The sequence below is a fragment of the Suricata suricatta genome, chromosome 15 (assembly GCF_006229205.1).
Source record: "Suricata suricatta isolate VVHF042 chromosome 15, meerkat_22Aug2017_6uvM2_HiC, whole genome shotgun sequence".
NCBI lineage: Eukaryota > Metazoa > Chordata > Mammalia > Carnivora > Herpestidae > Suricata > Suricata suricatta.
The window spans coordinates 22,294,555-22,307,698 of NC_043714.1; the positions used below are offsets into that span (position 1 = coordinate 22,294,555).

At 36.8% G+C, this 13,144-nt stretch overlaps 1 long non-coding RNA gene across 1 annotated transcript in view; it reads left to right on the forward strand.

Moving 5' to 3' along the window:
* Positions 1 to 13,144, forward strand: part of LOC115279000 — a 163,844-nt gene continuing 150,700 nt past the window's right edge. The window contains exon 1 of the long non-coding RNA XR_003903154.1: positions 1 to 85. This is a non-coding gene — a long non-coding RNA (uncharacterized LOC115279000). The remainder of the gene's footprint in view (positions 86 to 13,144) is intronic.

Consider the following 13,144-nt stretch of genomic DNA (forward strand, 5'->3'; position numbering starts at 1 on the left):
TCCTCTTCCTCCTGAGGCTGACATTACAAGAGAACTGCAGACCAGCCCTGCGTTACCTGCCTCCTTGTCCACATCTGAGGTGGAGGTGATTGTATGGTGGGGAGAGAGCAGATGGTTTCCAGAAAGTCTCTTGAAAGAGCAGGAAAACCTCTTCTCTAGAATCCTTCAGTTAGTGTTGCCCTCAATCCCATCAGCTGTCATAGGGTTAAGGTAGCTATGGCCAGAAGATGGGATTATGTGGTTCAGAGCGCTACCTGCTTTCCTTTGAGGGGATGGGATTGGGTTTTTTGGTAGTATATGGGCTTCACTCTGTACAGTTGGATACTTAGTCTGAAACTGGGATGGTTTCCTATTAGAGGGGTTTGGATGTCAGGAAGGATACAATAATATTCTCAGTACTTTTTTTTTTTAAGCTTGAAGCTTTAAAATTATCTTTTTTAATGGAAGTATAACTGGCATTGCATTATTTTAGGTGTACAACATAATGATTCAATATTTGCATATTTGCAAGGAGAGCATAGTTAATATCTGTTACCATAATTATAATTTTTTTTTCTTGTGCTGAGAACCTTTAAGACTTACTTTTAGCAACTTCCAAACATGTAATGTAGTATTATTGACTATAGTCACTACGGTCTTTACATTACAACCATTTTATAATGGAAAGTTTATGCCTTTTGATTCCCTTCACCTATTTTTCCCACCCCCACTTCTGAAAACTATCAATTTGTTCTCTGTATCTATGAGCTTGGGTTTTTCTTTTTCTAGATTCCACATGTAAGTGAGATCATACAGTATTTGTTTTTCTCTGCCTAGCTTATTTCACTTAGCATAATACCCTCAAGGTCCATCCATGTTGTTACAAATGGCAGGATTTCCTTCTTTTTATGGCTGGGAAAGAACATATATAATATACATACCACATCTTCTTTAACCATTGATGTGCTCTTAGGTTGTTTCCATATTTGGACTATTGTAAATAATGCTGCAATGAGCATAGGGATGTGCATATTCTTTCAAATTATTCTTTTTATTTTCTTAGGTAAACACCCCAAGTTGAATAGCTGGATCATAGGGTAGTTCTATTTTTAACTTTTAGAGGAAACTCCACCCTGTTTCCCACAGTGGCTGTACTTCCACCAGCAGTGTACACGTGTTTCTTTTTCTCCACATCTTCACCAGCACTCGGTATTTCTAGTCTTTTTGATGGCAACCATTCTAAGAGGTGTGAGGTGATCTCTCATTGTGGCTTTGATTTGCATTTTCCTGATGATTAGTGATGTTGAGCGTCTTTTCACATAATCAGTATGAGCACCTACTATGTGTCAGGCACTCTTTCTAGGCACTTGAGTTTCAACATTGAACAAAACAAAGAACTTCCACTGAGAACAGATAGAAATTAAATAAGCAAATTAACTTATAAATAAGGTAACTTGAGTTTGAAGGGAGGGGCTTATAACCTAGTAGATTTAGGACCAGCAAAGGGCTCCTCCCCAGACACAGAGGACTGAGCATCTGAGGCATTGGCAATAAAGAAAACTGGTGAAGAAAACTTTGCAAGTGTGGACACTGAACAGAAGGCGCTGGAGGCGGCTTATCATCTTATAAATGAGCTGTGTTGAGGTTCCCTAGGCAGCAAGTTTATGACTCAATAGGTATGGACCAAGTGTGCACTTTGCTGAGTAAGGTTTGATTAGCTATTATCTTGTAGGGCAGGAATGAAGAATTTTTTAGTGGGGGAGAATTTGAGAAGATTTCTATCTTTATGTAAAGACAGAAGAAAGGGAAAAAAATGAAGCAACTGCCATGAGAAGGAAAAAAAAGATACTTATGGGTTTTTTTTTTTTTTGAGGGGGAGGGTTTACTTTGTTATATAAAAGCCTACACCTTCATTTCTTTAAAAAAAACCTTGGGTAAAGTCTACATTCCATGAACAGACTACTTCACAAAAGAGGATAGCTTAATGGCAAAATGAAACATGAAAAAGTGCTCTGCATTATCAGGAAAATGCAAGTTAAAACCAGAATGAAGGAGACGCCTGGGTGGCTCAGTCGGTTAAGTGTCCAAGTGTCCGGCTCTAAATTGCAGCTCAGATCATGATCTCATGATTTGTGGGTTTGAGCCCCGAATTGGACTCCATGCCGACAGTGCAGAGCCTGCCTGGGATTCTCTCTCTCCCTCTCTCTGCCCCTCCCCTGCTTGTCCTCTCTCTTTCTCTCTCTCTAGATAAAAATAGATAAATAAATATGAAAACAACAACAACAAAACAGAATGAGGTACTTGGAAACTTTCACCAGAATGGCTGAAATGAAAAGACTGACAATAACAAGTGTTGGGGGAAGATGTGGAGCAGTTGGAATTCTATATTGCTGGTGGGAGTGTAAATTGGTAGAACACTTTATTCATTCATTTATCTATTTAGTTTTGAGAGAGGGCGGGTGAGCGCTGGAGAGCGCATGCGCATGCCAGAAGGGGCGGGCAGGTGGGGAGTGAGAAGGAGACGGATGATTTCAAGCAGGCATAGAGCACGATGCAGGGCTCGATTTCGCAAACCGTAAGATTATGATCTGAGATCAAGAATTGGGGGGCTTCACTGACTGAGTCACCCAGGCGCCCTGGTAGAAAACATTTAAAGTTAACCGTATTATCATTTATAATCCAGCAATTCTAGTCCTGGGTATAAACACAACAAGAATAAAGATTTAGCACATCAAAAGACATGTGAAAGAATGTTCATTGCAAATTTATAGTGGTCCCAAACTGGAAATAATTCAAATACTCCTCAACAGCTGAATGGAAGTGTTAACTATATTAATACTACAAATACATATTCATATACCAGAGAATCTCACAGCAATAAAAACTACAGCTATTGGGGTGCCCGGGTGGCCCAATTTTTTAACCATCTGACTCTTGGTTTTGGCCCAAGTCATGATCTCCTGGTTCATGAGTTCAAGGCTTGCATCGGGCTCTGTGCTGACAGCACTGAGCCTGCTTCAGATTCTCTCTCTCTGTGTCCTTCTATCCTTCTCTCTCTTCCCCTCTCCTGCTCCTGCTCACTCTCAAAATAAACTTAAAAAAAAAACCTACCTCTACTTGTAACAACAAAGGCAAATCTCACAGATACAAAAGTAACAAGTTATATGAACTTTGAGAACATACAGGGGGTGCCTGGGTGGCTCAGTTGGTTAAGCATTGATTTTGGCTGAGGTTATGATCTCATGGTTCGAGCCCTCTGTAGGGCTCTGTGCTGACAGCTCAGAGCCTGGAGGCTGCTTCAGGTTCTGTCTCCCTCACTCTCTGCCCCTCTCCTGCTCATGCTGGGTCTCTCAAAATAAATGTTTAAAAATTATTTAAAAAAAAGAACAAATAAGAAATCTAATCTGTGGTGATATAAATCACAATATTAAGTTTGTTTTTGGGGCGGGTGGGGGGAGTTTTAACTAGAGTGTATAATGAAGCCTTTTGGGGTGTTGAAATTGTTCTGCATTTTGCTCTGGCTAGTGGCTATCAGGGAGTAAGCATATAAAATCTTTTTAGCTATACAATTAAGATATCTGCCCTTTACAATATCTAAGTTACAACAACGTCATTTTTGAAAACTCTATATCACACATCAGTGCCTACTTAATTACATTTGTATCTGTACTTCCAATTAGATACTTCTGAGACTAAGCAGATGTCACCTAATAAGGCACAGTTGTGTAATTTTATACATAAATAATTATAAATTACTTTCCAGGTTTATCTCTCACACTTCCCGACATATACATTATATTCCAGCCAAACTGGATTACTCCTCCTTCCTTGAACACCCTGTTCTTTCCATTTTGTCTCTGCTCATGTTCTCTGTATATTAATTTTTCATAAGTTACATCATAATTTAAATGAGCCCACAGAATTTTCTTTTGAAAGAAACCAAATCTTGTTAGGCCTTTTGCAACACGAAGAATCTCAAAATATTATTACACCATTTATATTTTGGAAAAATTCAGATTGTCATATACCAAGCTTGTATGAAATAAAAATCACAAGATTCAAAAATATTTATAAAGAACAGCTAGGAAAGGTTATTAGCAATAGTGAAAACAGCTTAAAACAATAATTCTGTAAGGCAGTGTAAGGTAGAGGAATGTATGTAGTCCTTGATGTCAGATGGATAGGATTTTGATTTGTCTTTGCCACTTGCTAGTTGTGAATTCACCTAGGTCAGTTAGATTCTTTTTGGTAAATCATATTAGCTTCTAGAAAGTAACAGAAGTAATGGTTCTATATCTCCTCTCAACTTTTCAGTCAGTTTACAATGATAGCAAATTTTAGACCAACTTCATTAAAAAATGTTTTTCAATGTTTTCATTTATTTTTGAGAGAAAGTGAAAGACAGTATGAGTAGGGGAGGGTCAGAGAGGGAGACAAAAAATCTGAAGACAGGCTCCAGGCTCTGAGCCAGCGGTCAGCACAGAGCCTGATGCAGGCTTGAACCTAGGAACTGGGAGATCATGACCTGAGCCAAAGTCAGACGCTTAACTGACCAAGCCACCCAGGTGCCTCTAGACCACTTTTATCACACACAGATAAGCCAGTTCCTATGTCAGAAGGACACTCCAGCATGTCTGTGGAGAGGCCCAGATGCTGAGGAACTGAGACTGCTGACTACAACAGTCTCCTGGATGAGCCATGTTGGAAAGTGCTCCTTGGGCTCTGGTCAAGCCCAGCTGTCCCCTTGACTACAACCTCAGGAGAGACTCTGAGGCAGAACCACCCAACTGAGCCTCTCCTCGATTTATGACCTATGGAAAAAAATAAACATATATAATGTATTATTAAACTAAGTTTTGGGGTCATTTGTTACTCAGTAATGGATAACTAAAACAACTAGACTAGTATTCCACTGAAAAGTCCTCTAGTAATCTCTTTTGACCATATGTAAATCTTGGACACTAGAAACAGATTCCCTAACTTTTGGGGGCTATATAAATTATATATTATATAAATTAAATACATATAAAAATATATTTTAAAGCCAAACTTCATAATCTCTTTATAAACAATACATTGAAATGCATTTCTTAGGAAATTGCTTTTTTGTTTAAGTAAATGATGGGCTTTAATTTTTAACAAATGTCTTTCTCGGCAAGTTGGTTATTTGTAAGTGTAAGGTTGATGTAGATTTAAACAACTATTAAGAATTTAAGAAAACATGTCATTTTGTTGTATGACTATATGTCAGGAATGTATATTGGCTGGGCTGGGATAATTTTGGCAATCTGCACGACCAGGTGGCCGTCTGACGTTTTGTGACAACACACACTCCTGGCTGCAGAAGCAGTCCTAGAGAGGGAAGGTGTTGTACCAGTAAGGAGCACAGATGTGGGAGCCAGAGTCCCTGCGTCTGACGTTCCTCAGTGCCACTGACACACTGGGTAATTTTGTCAGCTCATTTCACCTTTTTTGCTTTCTTCCCCACTTGTAAAAAAGTTAGGATCCTCAGAGATTTTTGTGAAAATTGGTTGATGTATGTAAAGCACCCAGGATAGTGTGTATAAAACATACCATGCATGGTAGGCAGGTGACCCCCCCACTCCAAGGTGTCTACACCCTAATCCCTGGAGCCATGAAGCCCATCAAGTTATATTGTGTGGCAAAAAGGACTTTGCTCGTATAATCAAGGTGTCAGAACTTAAAATAGGGGCAATTACCCTGGACTGTCCATGGGGGTCCAAACTAATTACATGGGCTCTTTCTCTGGCTGGAGGCAGAGAGATGCAGAAGAATGAGAAGTCAGAGCATTCCCAAGCATGAGAAGGATTAGTGCTACCGTGCTGTTGATCCTGAGAGGTCTGGGGCCATATGACCACATATAGGAACTGCAGGGAGGCCACTAGAAGCTAAAAAGTAACACTGGCTGACAGGGACCTGAATAAGCTTGGAAGCAGATTTCCTCCCTAGAACTTGGATGAGCGAACAGGCTGGCTGACAGCTCAATTTTAACCTCGTGAGACCAGAGCAAGGAAACAGTTGAGCTCACCAGACTTCTGACTTCCAGAACTGAGAGGCGATAAATTTGTGTTATGTGAGCAATAGACTTCTTTATGTTAAGCAACTGAAATTTGGGGTTGTTTTATAACCACATCCTAGCTTAACCTAACTAATACAGCAGTTCTGTAACTATAAATATTTACAAATTTGGAGAAAATTAACTCCTACCCCAGAATGCCATCTACCTTTTTCCTCTTATGAAAACATAGCCTCAAAAACAAACACAAATGAAAATAAAAGTATGTGGCGAAGGTTATCCCATCCTGATACATGGAAATTCGTCATCATGTCTTCACCTTTTCAATTCAGTAAACATATATTGAATATCTGAAAAAAAATGGGTTGGGCAGAACTTGACAGAGATATACGTTGTGTAGTCCTTACTTTTGATGAGCCTGTGGCTGCGGGGGCTGCCTCCCTTACAGGCAAGGGTAAACTGACGTCTGGGCTATGTTTAGAGATAATAGGGTGATTAAACTTGTAATGGAATTCTGGATTTTGTGATACAGGATTTGTGCTATAAACATTTAGAGAGAAACCACATCAGGGCTAGTGTTTACAAAGATTCAAGGAGAAAGTACATGAGGAATGTGCTCTTGGCTCGTTGTTGCTGTTTCTGCTCTTCTCTCTTCTCTTCCTTGTTTTTATTTCTGGGTTGAATATTGTAATCCTATCAGAGATTATCTAGCTACAGATAAGGAAACACATGTATAATCATAACTAACTTTAGTAGGCGCAGAGTGAAAAATATTGATCATTTGGTGGTCAATAATGTGATAATATAATTATAATATATTGCAATTATGATTACTAATGATTAAAATTAAATTTATTGTTGACTGGTGGTTTCAGTCCAATAAATGATTAGTTTCTTCAATATTTTCTTTCCCCAAAGATAAGGAAGATGAGTGCATGTCATGTATTCATGGGCTTGCCTAGTAAACCCCTATAATATTCTTCATTCTGACCATGTCAAAACTTTCCATTCCCCTCCAGCCTAACCCAAATCCCATTCTGTGACTCAAAATCACTGAGGACCCAGCAGGAAACAGATGGCATTCTGAAACTGACTAATTTGAGAAGTGTTTAATAAGAGGATTATTTACAAAGATGTGCAAGATTTAAGGAAGTCGGGACTGACTGTCGTATCCCAGAGGTACTGACAGCAGGGGGCTACTGCCACCTTCATCCTGAAGACACAACAGAAAGGGGTGGTCACCAGAATATTAGGAAGGTGGTTACATGGAAACCCGACCTGCCAGTGTCTGTGGTCTCAGCTACAAGTGCATAGCCAGCCTGTGGTGTCTGAAGGGAAGAAGCTATGGGGAAAATGCCCAACCTCAATCTCTTCCATGCCCTGATCTGTCAATGTCTCCCACTGGTGAATCCTATTCTGATTTGGAGGCCAGGGTCTTACTGCAATAACTCATAAGTTCAGCCTCCCAGGTTCAGAGAAGGATAAAGGTTGGAAGTCAAACAAGATGTCTTCTCTTGATACAAAGATACCTGCTATTCTGAAAAGATTAAGACTTCCTAAGTTTAGATGTTTCACAATTTAGTGATTCAACACTTCTGTACAACACTCGGGGCTCATCACAAGTGCACACTTTAATTCCCATCACTGATTTCACCCATCCCCCCACCTCCTCTGTCATAACCATAAGTTTTGTTCCTCTCTATATAACTGGAATTTTGTACCTCTTAATCCTCTTCCCCTATTTTGCCTATCCTCCCCCCCACCTCTTCTCTGGCAACCACTAGTTTGTTCTCTGTATTTACTAGTCTGTTTCTCTTTCTGTTGTTTTTTGTTTGTTCCTTTGCATTTTTAGATTACACATATAAGTGACATAATATGGTATTGTTTTTCTCTGACATTTCACTTAGAATAATACCCTCTAGGTCCATTCATGACAACAAAGATTTCATTCTTTTTTTTATGGCTGAGTAATATTCCATCATGTACACACACACACACCCCAACTTGTTTATCCACTCATCTATCAACAGGTAGAGTTTGCTTCCATGTGAAGGCTACTGTAAATAATGCTGCAATAAACATAAGAGTGCATATGTCTTTTCAAAGTAGTATTTTGTTTGTCATGGGTAAATACCCAGAAGTGGAATGACTAGATTGTGTTGCACTTTTGGTTTTTAAGGAACATCATACTCTTTTCCATGGTAGCTGCACCAAATTACATTCTCACCAACAATGCACAAAGATTTCCTTTTCTCCACATCCTTGCCAACATGTGTTATTGCCTGTCTTTTTGATCCTAGACATTCTAACTGGTGTGAGGTGATATCTCATTGTGGTTTTGATATCCATTTTTCTGATAATTGGTGATGTTGAGCATCTTTGCACATGTCTGGCCATCTGCATGTCTGTGGAAAAATATCTCTACATGTCTTCTGCCCATTTTAAAATCAGATTATTTGTTTGAGTTTTTGTGTTTTTATTTTTGTTGTTTGCTGTTGAGTTGCAAAAGTTCTTTATTTTGATATTAACCCTTTGTTGGATATACCATTTGCATGTATCTTCTCCTGGTCAGTAGGTGGTGTTTTCATTTTGTTGATGGTTTCCTTCATTGTGCAAAGGCTTTTTAGTTTAATGTAGTCTTAATTGTCTATTTTTGCTTTTATTTCTTTTGCCTGGGAAGACAAATCTAGAAAAATACTGCTAAGGTTGATGTCCAAGGACTTACTGCTTATGTTTTCTTTTGGGAGTGTCATGGTATCCAGACTCACATTTAGGTCTTTAATTCATTTTGATTTTATTTTTGTGATTAGTGGAAGATAGTGGCCCAGTTTCCTTCTTTTGTATGCAGTTGTCCAGTTTTCTCAGCACTGTTATTGAAGAGACTGTCTTTTCCCCACTGCATATTTTGCCTTCTTGTCATAGGTTAATGGACCATATAAACATGGGCTTATTTATGGGTTTGTAATTTCTATTCTATTGATCTATGTATCTGTTTTTGTGTCAGCCATACCGTTCTGATTACTATAATTTTGTGAGATAGTTTGAGATCTGGGATTGTGATACTTTCTGCTTTGTTCGTTTTCTTAAAATTGCTTTGGCTATACAGTCTTGGATAGTTCCATACAAATTTCATAATATTTTGCTTTTTTTCTTAGAAAAATACTATTGGTATTTTGATAGGGATTGCATTGAATCTGTAGATTGCTTTGGATAGTATGGACATTTTTAACAGTATTCTTCTAATCCATAGCATGGTATATCTTTCAATTTGTGTTTGTTGTCTTCAATTTCTTTCATTAATCTCTTCTACTTTTCAGAGTATAGGTCTTTCACCTCTTTCACCACTTTTTAAACCTTTGGTTAAATTTATTCCTAAGTATTTTATTCTTTGTGATGTAGTTGTAAATGGGATTATTCTCTTAATTTCCCTTTTTGCTATTTCATTAGTAGTGTATAAAAATGAAACAGATTTGTGTATATTGAGTTTCATATCCTTCAACTTATTTATTCGTTTTAATCCTATTTTTTTAATGAAGTCTTTAAGGTTTTCTATGTATAGTATCTTCTCATCTGCAAATAGTAATGGCTTTCCTTCTTCCTAATCATATTGGATGCCTTTTTTGTTTCTTGTCTAATTGCTACAGTTAGGACTACTAGTACTATTTTGAATAAAAGTGGTGATAGTAAACATCCTTGTTGTGTTCCTGGTCTTATGGAAAATGTTTTCGGCTTTTCACCATTGAGTATAATGTTAGCTGTGGCTTGTCATATATGGCCTTGATTATGCTGAAGTATGTTCCCTCTCCATCCACTTTGTTGAGAGTTTTTATCATGAATGGATGCTGAATTTTGTCAAATGCTTTTTCTGCATGTTTGAGATGATAACGATTTTTATCTTTCATTTTGTTAATAGGATGTATCAAATTGATTTTATATAAAACCATCTTTGCATCCCTGGGATAAATCTCATTTGAGCATGACAAATTATCCTTTTAATGTACTTTTTATTTAGTTTGTTAATATGTTGAGATTTTCTTCATTTATGTTCATCAGGGATGTTGGTCTGTAATTTTCCTTTTTGTAGTGTATTTGTCTGTTTTGAGTATCCGGGTAAAACTGACCTCATAGAGTGAATTTAGGAGCATTCCTTCCTCTTCTACTTTTTTGGAATAGTTTGAGAAGGGCAGGTTTTAACTGTTTTTTAAATATTTGGATAAGATTCACCTGTGCTTCCATCTGATTCTGGACTTTTGTTGAGAGGTGTTTTTTTTGTTGTTGTTACTGATATAATTTTATTACTGGTTATTGGTCTGTTCATATTTTCTGGGTTTTTTTTTCTGATTTGTCTTGGAAGATTGTATGTTTCTATGAATTTATTGATTTCTTTTAGGTTTCCAATTCTTTGGCATATAATTTTTCATAAACTCTTAGAATTCTTTGTATTTCTGTGTTTTCAGTTGTAACTTACTTTTCAGTTGTGATTTTATTTATTTGAATACTCTCTTGTTGAGTCTGGCTAAAGGGTTATCAATTTCATTTATCTTTTCAAATAACTGGATCTTAGTCTCATTGATTGTTTCTATTGTTTTTAAATCTCCATTTCATTTATTTCCACTCTAATCTTTATTATTTCCTTTCCCTAATTTTGGGCTTGTGTGTGTGTGTGTGTGTGTGTGTGTGTCCTACTTTTTCTAGTACTTTTAGGTGTAAGGTTACATTGTTTATTTGAGATTTTTCTTGTTTCTTGAAGTAGGCTTGTATCACTATAAACTTCCCTCTCAGAACTGCTTCTGTTGTGTTTCAAAGATTTTGAACTGTAGTGTTTCCATTTTCATTTGTCTCCATATACTTTTTGGTTTCCTTTTTGATTTCTTTATTGACCCATTGGTTGTTTAGTAACATATTATTTAGTGTGCATGTGTTTTTGTTTCTTCTAGTTTTTTTCCTTGTAATTGATCTCTAATTTCATACTCTTGTGGTCAGAAAAGATATTTGATACAATTTCAATCTTAAATTTATTGAAACTTATTTTGTGGCCTAACATGTGATCTGTCCTGGGGACGGTTCCCTGTACACTGGAAAAGAATGTGCATTCTTCTATTTTAGGGTGGAATGTTCTCTTTAAATATTTAAGTCCATTGGTCTAATATGTCATTTAAAGCCGCCATTTCTTTATTGATATTTTGTCTGAGTAAACTATCCATTGATATAAGTGGGATATTAAAGTCTGTTTATGACTCAGTTTCTCTTTTTACATCTGTTAATATTTGCCTTATGTATTTAGGTGTGCTTATGTTGGGTGTATGGATATTTATAATTATTATATCATATTGTTGAATTGATCTCTTTATCATTATATAATGACCCTTTTTGTCTTTTGTTACAGTATTTGTTTTAAAGTCTATTTGATCTAACATGAGTATTGCTAACCCAGTTTTTTTTTCACTTTTATTTGCATGGAATATCTTTTCCCATCCTTTAACTTTCAGTTTGTGAGTATCTTTAGGTTTGACATGATTCTCTTGTAGGCAGTATATAGATGGGCCTTGTTTTTTATCCAGTCTTTCACTCTGTGTTTTGATTGGAGCATTTAGTCCATGTACATTTAAATTAACTATTGATAAGTATGTACTTACTGCCATATTGTTACTTGTTTTCTGATTTTTGAAGTTGTTTTCTTCTTCCTTTCCTTTTCTTCTTTTACTCTCTTCTCTTGTGGTTTGATGGCTTTCTTTAGTGTAATGCTAGGATTCCTTTCTCTTTATTTTTTGTGTACTGATTATTGGTTTTTGGTCTGTGGTTATTATGGGGTTCATATATAACATCCTATGGGTATAACAGTCTATATTGAGTTGATGGTTGCTTAGATTTGAACATATTATAAAAACATTAAATTTTTACTTCCTTATCCATTTTTATGCATATGATGTCATATTTTGCATTTTTAAATTTGTGTATCCCTTGACTAATTTTTGTATATATAATTGATATAACTACTTTTGTGTTTTAATCTCTTTACTAGCTATGTTAATGATCTGTTACCTTTACAATATGTTTAGTTTTACAAGTAAAATTTTTCTTAATTTTCTTACTTCTAGTTATGGCCTCTTATTTCGACTTAAATAATTCCTTTTCACATTTCTTGTAAGGCTGGCTTAGTGGTAATGAGCTCCTTTAACTTTGTTAGTCTGGTGGCAAATTTTTTCTCTCCCCTTCATTTCCGAGTGATAATCTTACTTGGTAGAATATTCTGGGTGTAGCACTTTGAGTACATCATGCCACTCCTTTCCGGCCTGTACAGATTCTGTAAAGCTGATGGCTTTATTGGGCTTCCTTTGTGTGCACCTGTTTGCTCTTCTCTTGCCACTTTTAAGATTGTCTTTTTATCTTTAATTTTTTTCCATTTAAATTATTATTTGTCTTGGTGTGGACTTTCTTGAGTTCTTGTTTGGGGCTCTCTCTGCTTCCTGGATCTGAATCTGCTTTCCTTCCTCAGGTTAGGGAAATTTTCAGGTATTACCTCTTCAAATTTTTCTGCCCCTTGTTTTTCTCTTCTGCTTCTGGGACCCCTATATTGCAAATATTATTTTCCCTAAGACGTCTTTTAGTATATTCTCATTTCTTTTATTCTTTATACTTTTTGCTATTTAACTTGGTAGTTTTCTATTACCCTGCCTTTCAGATTGCTGATCCGTTCTCCTGCACCATATGGCCGTTGATTTCCTCTAATATATTTTTCATATCTGTTATTGTATTCTTCAGTTTGATGTTTTTTAAAAAATATTTTCTTTTTTTAAAGGATATTTTAAATTTATTTATTTATTTTTGAGAGAGAGAGAAAGCATGATCAGGGAAGGGGCAGAGAGAGAGAGAGAGAGAGAACATGATCAGGGGAGGGGCAGAGAAAGAGAGAGAGAGAGAGAACATGATCAGGGGAGGGGCAGAGAGAGAGAGAGAATCCCAAGCAGGCTCTGTGCTGTTAGCACAGACACAGGCCTTCATCTCATGAGATCATGACCTGAGCAGAAATCAAGGGTCAGATGCTTAACAGACTGAGCTACCCAGGTGCCTGTATTTTTTACATTTTCTATTTCTTTGTTGAAGTTCTCACTGAGTCATCCACTCTTA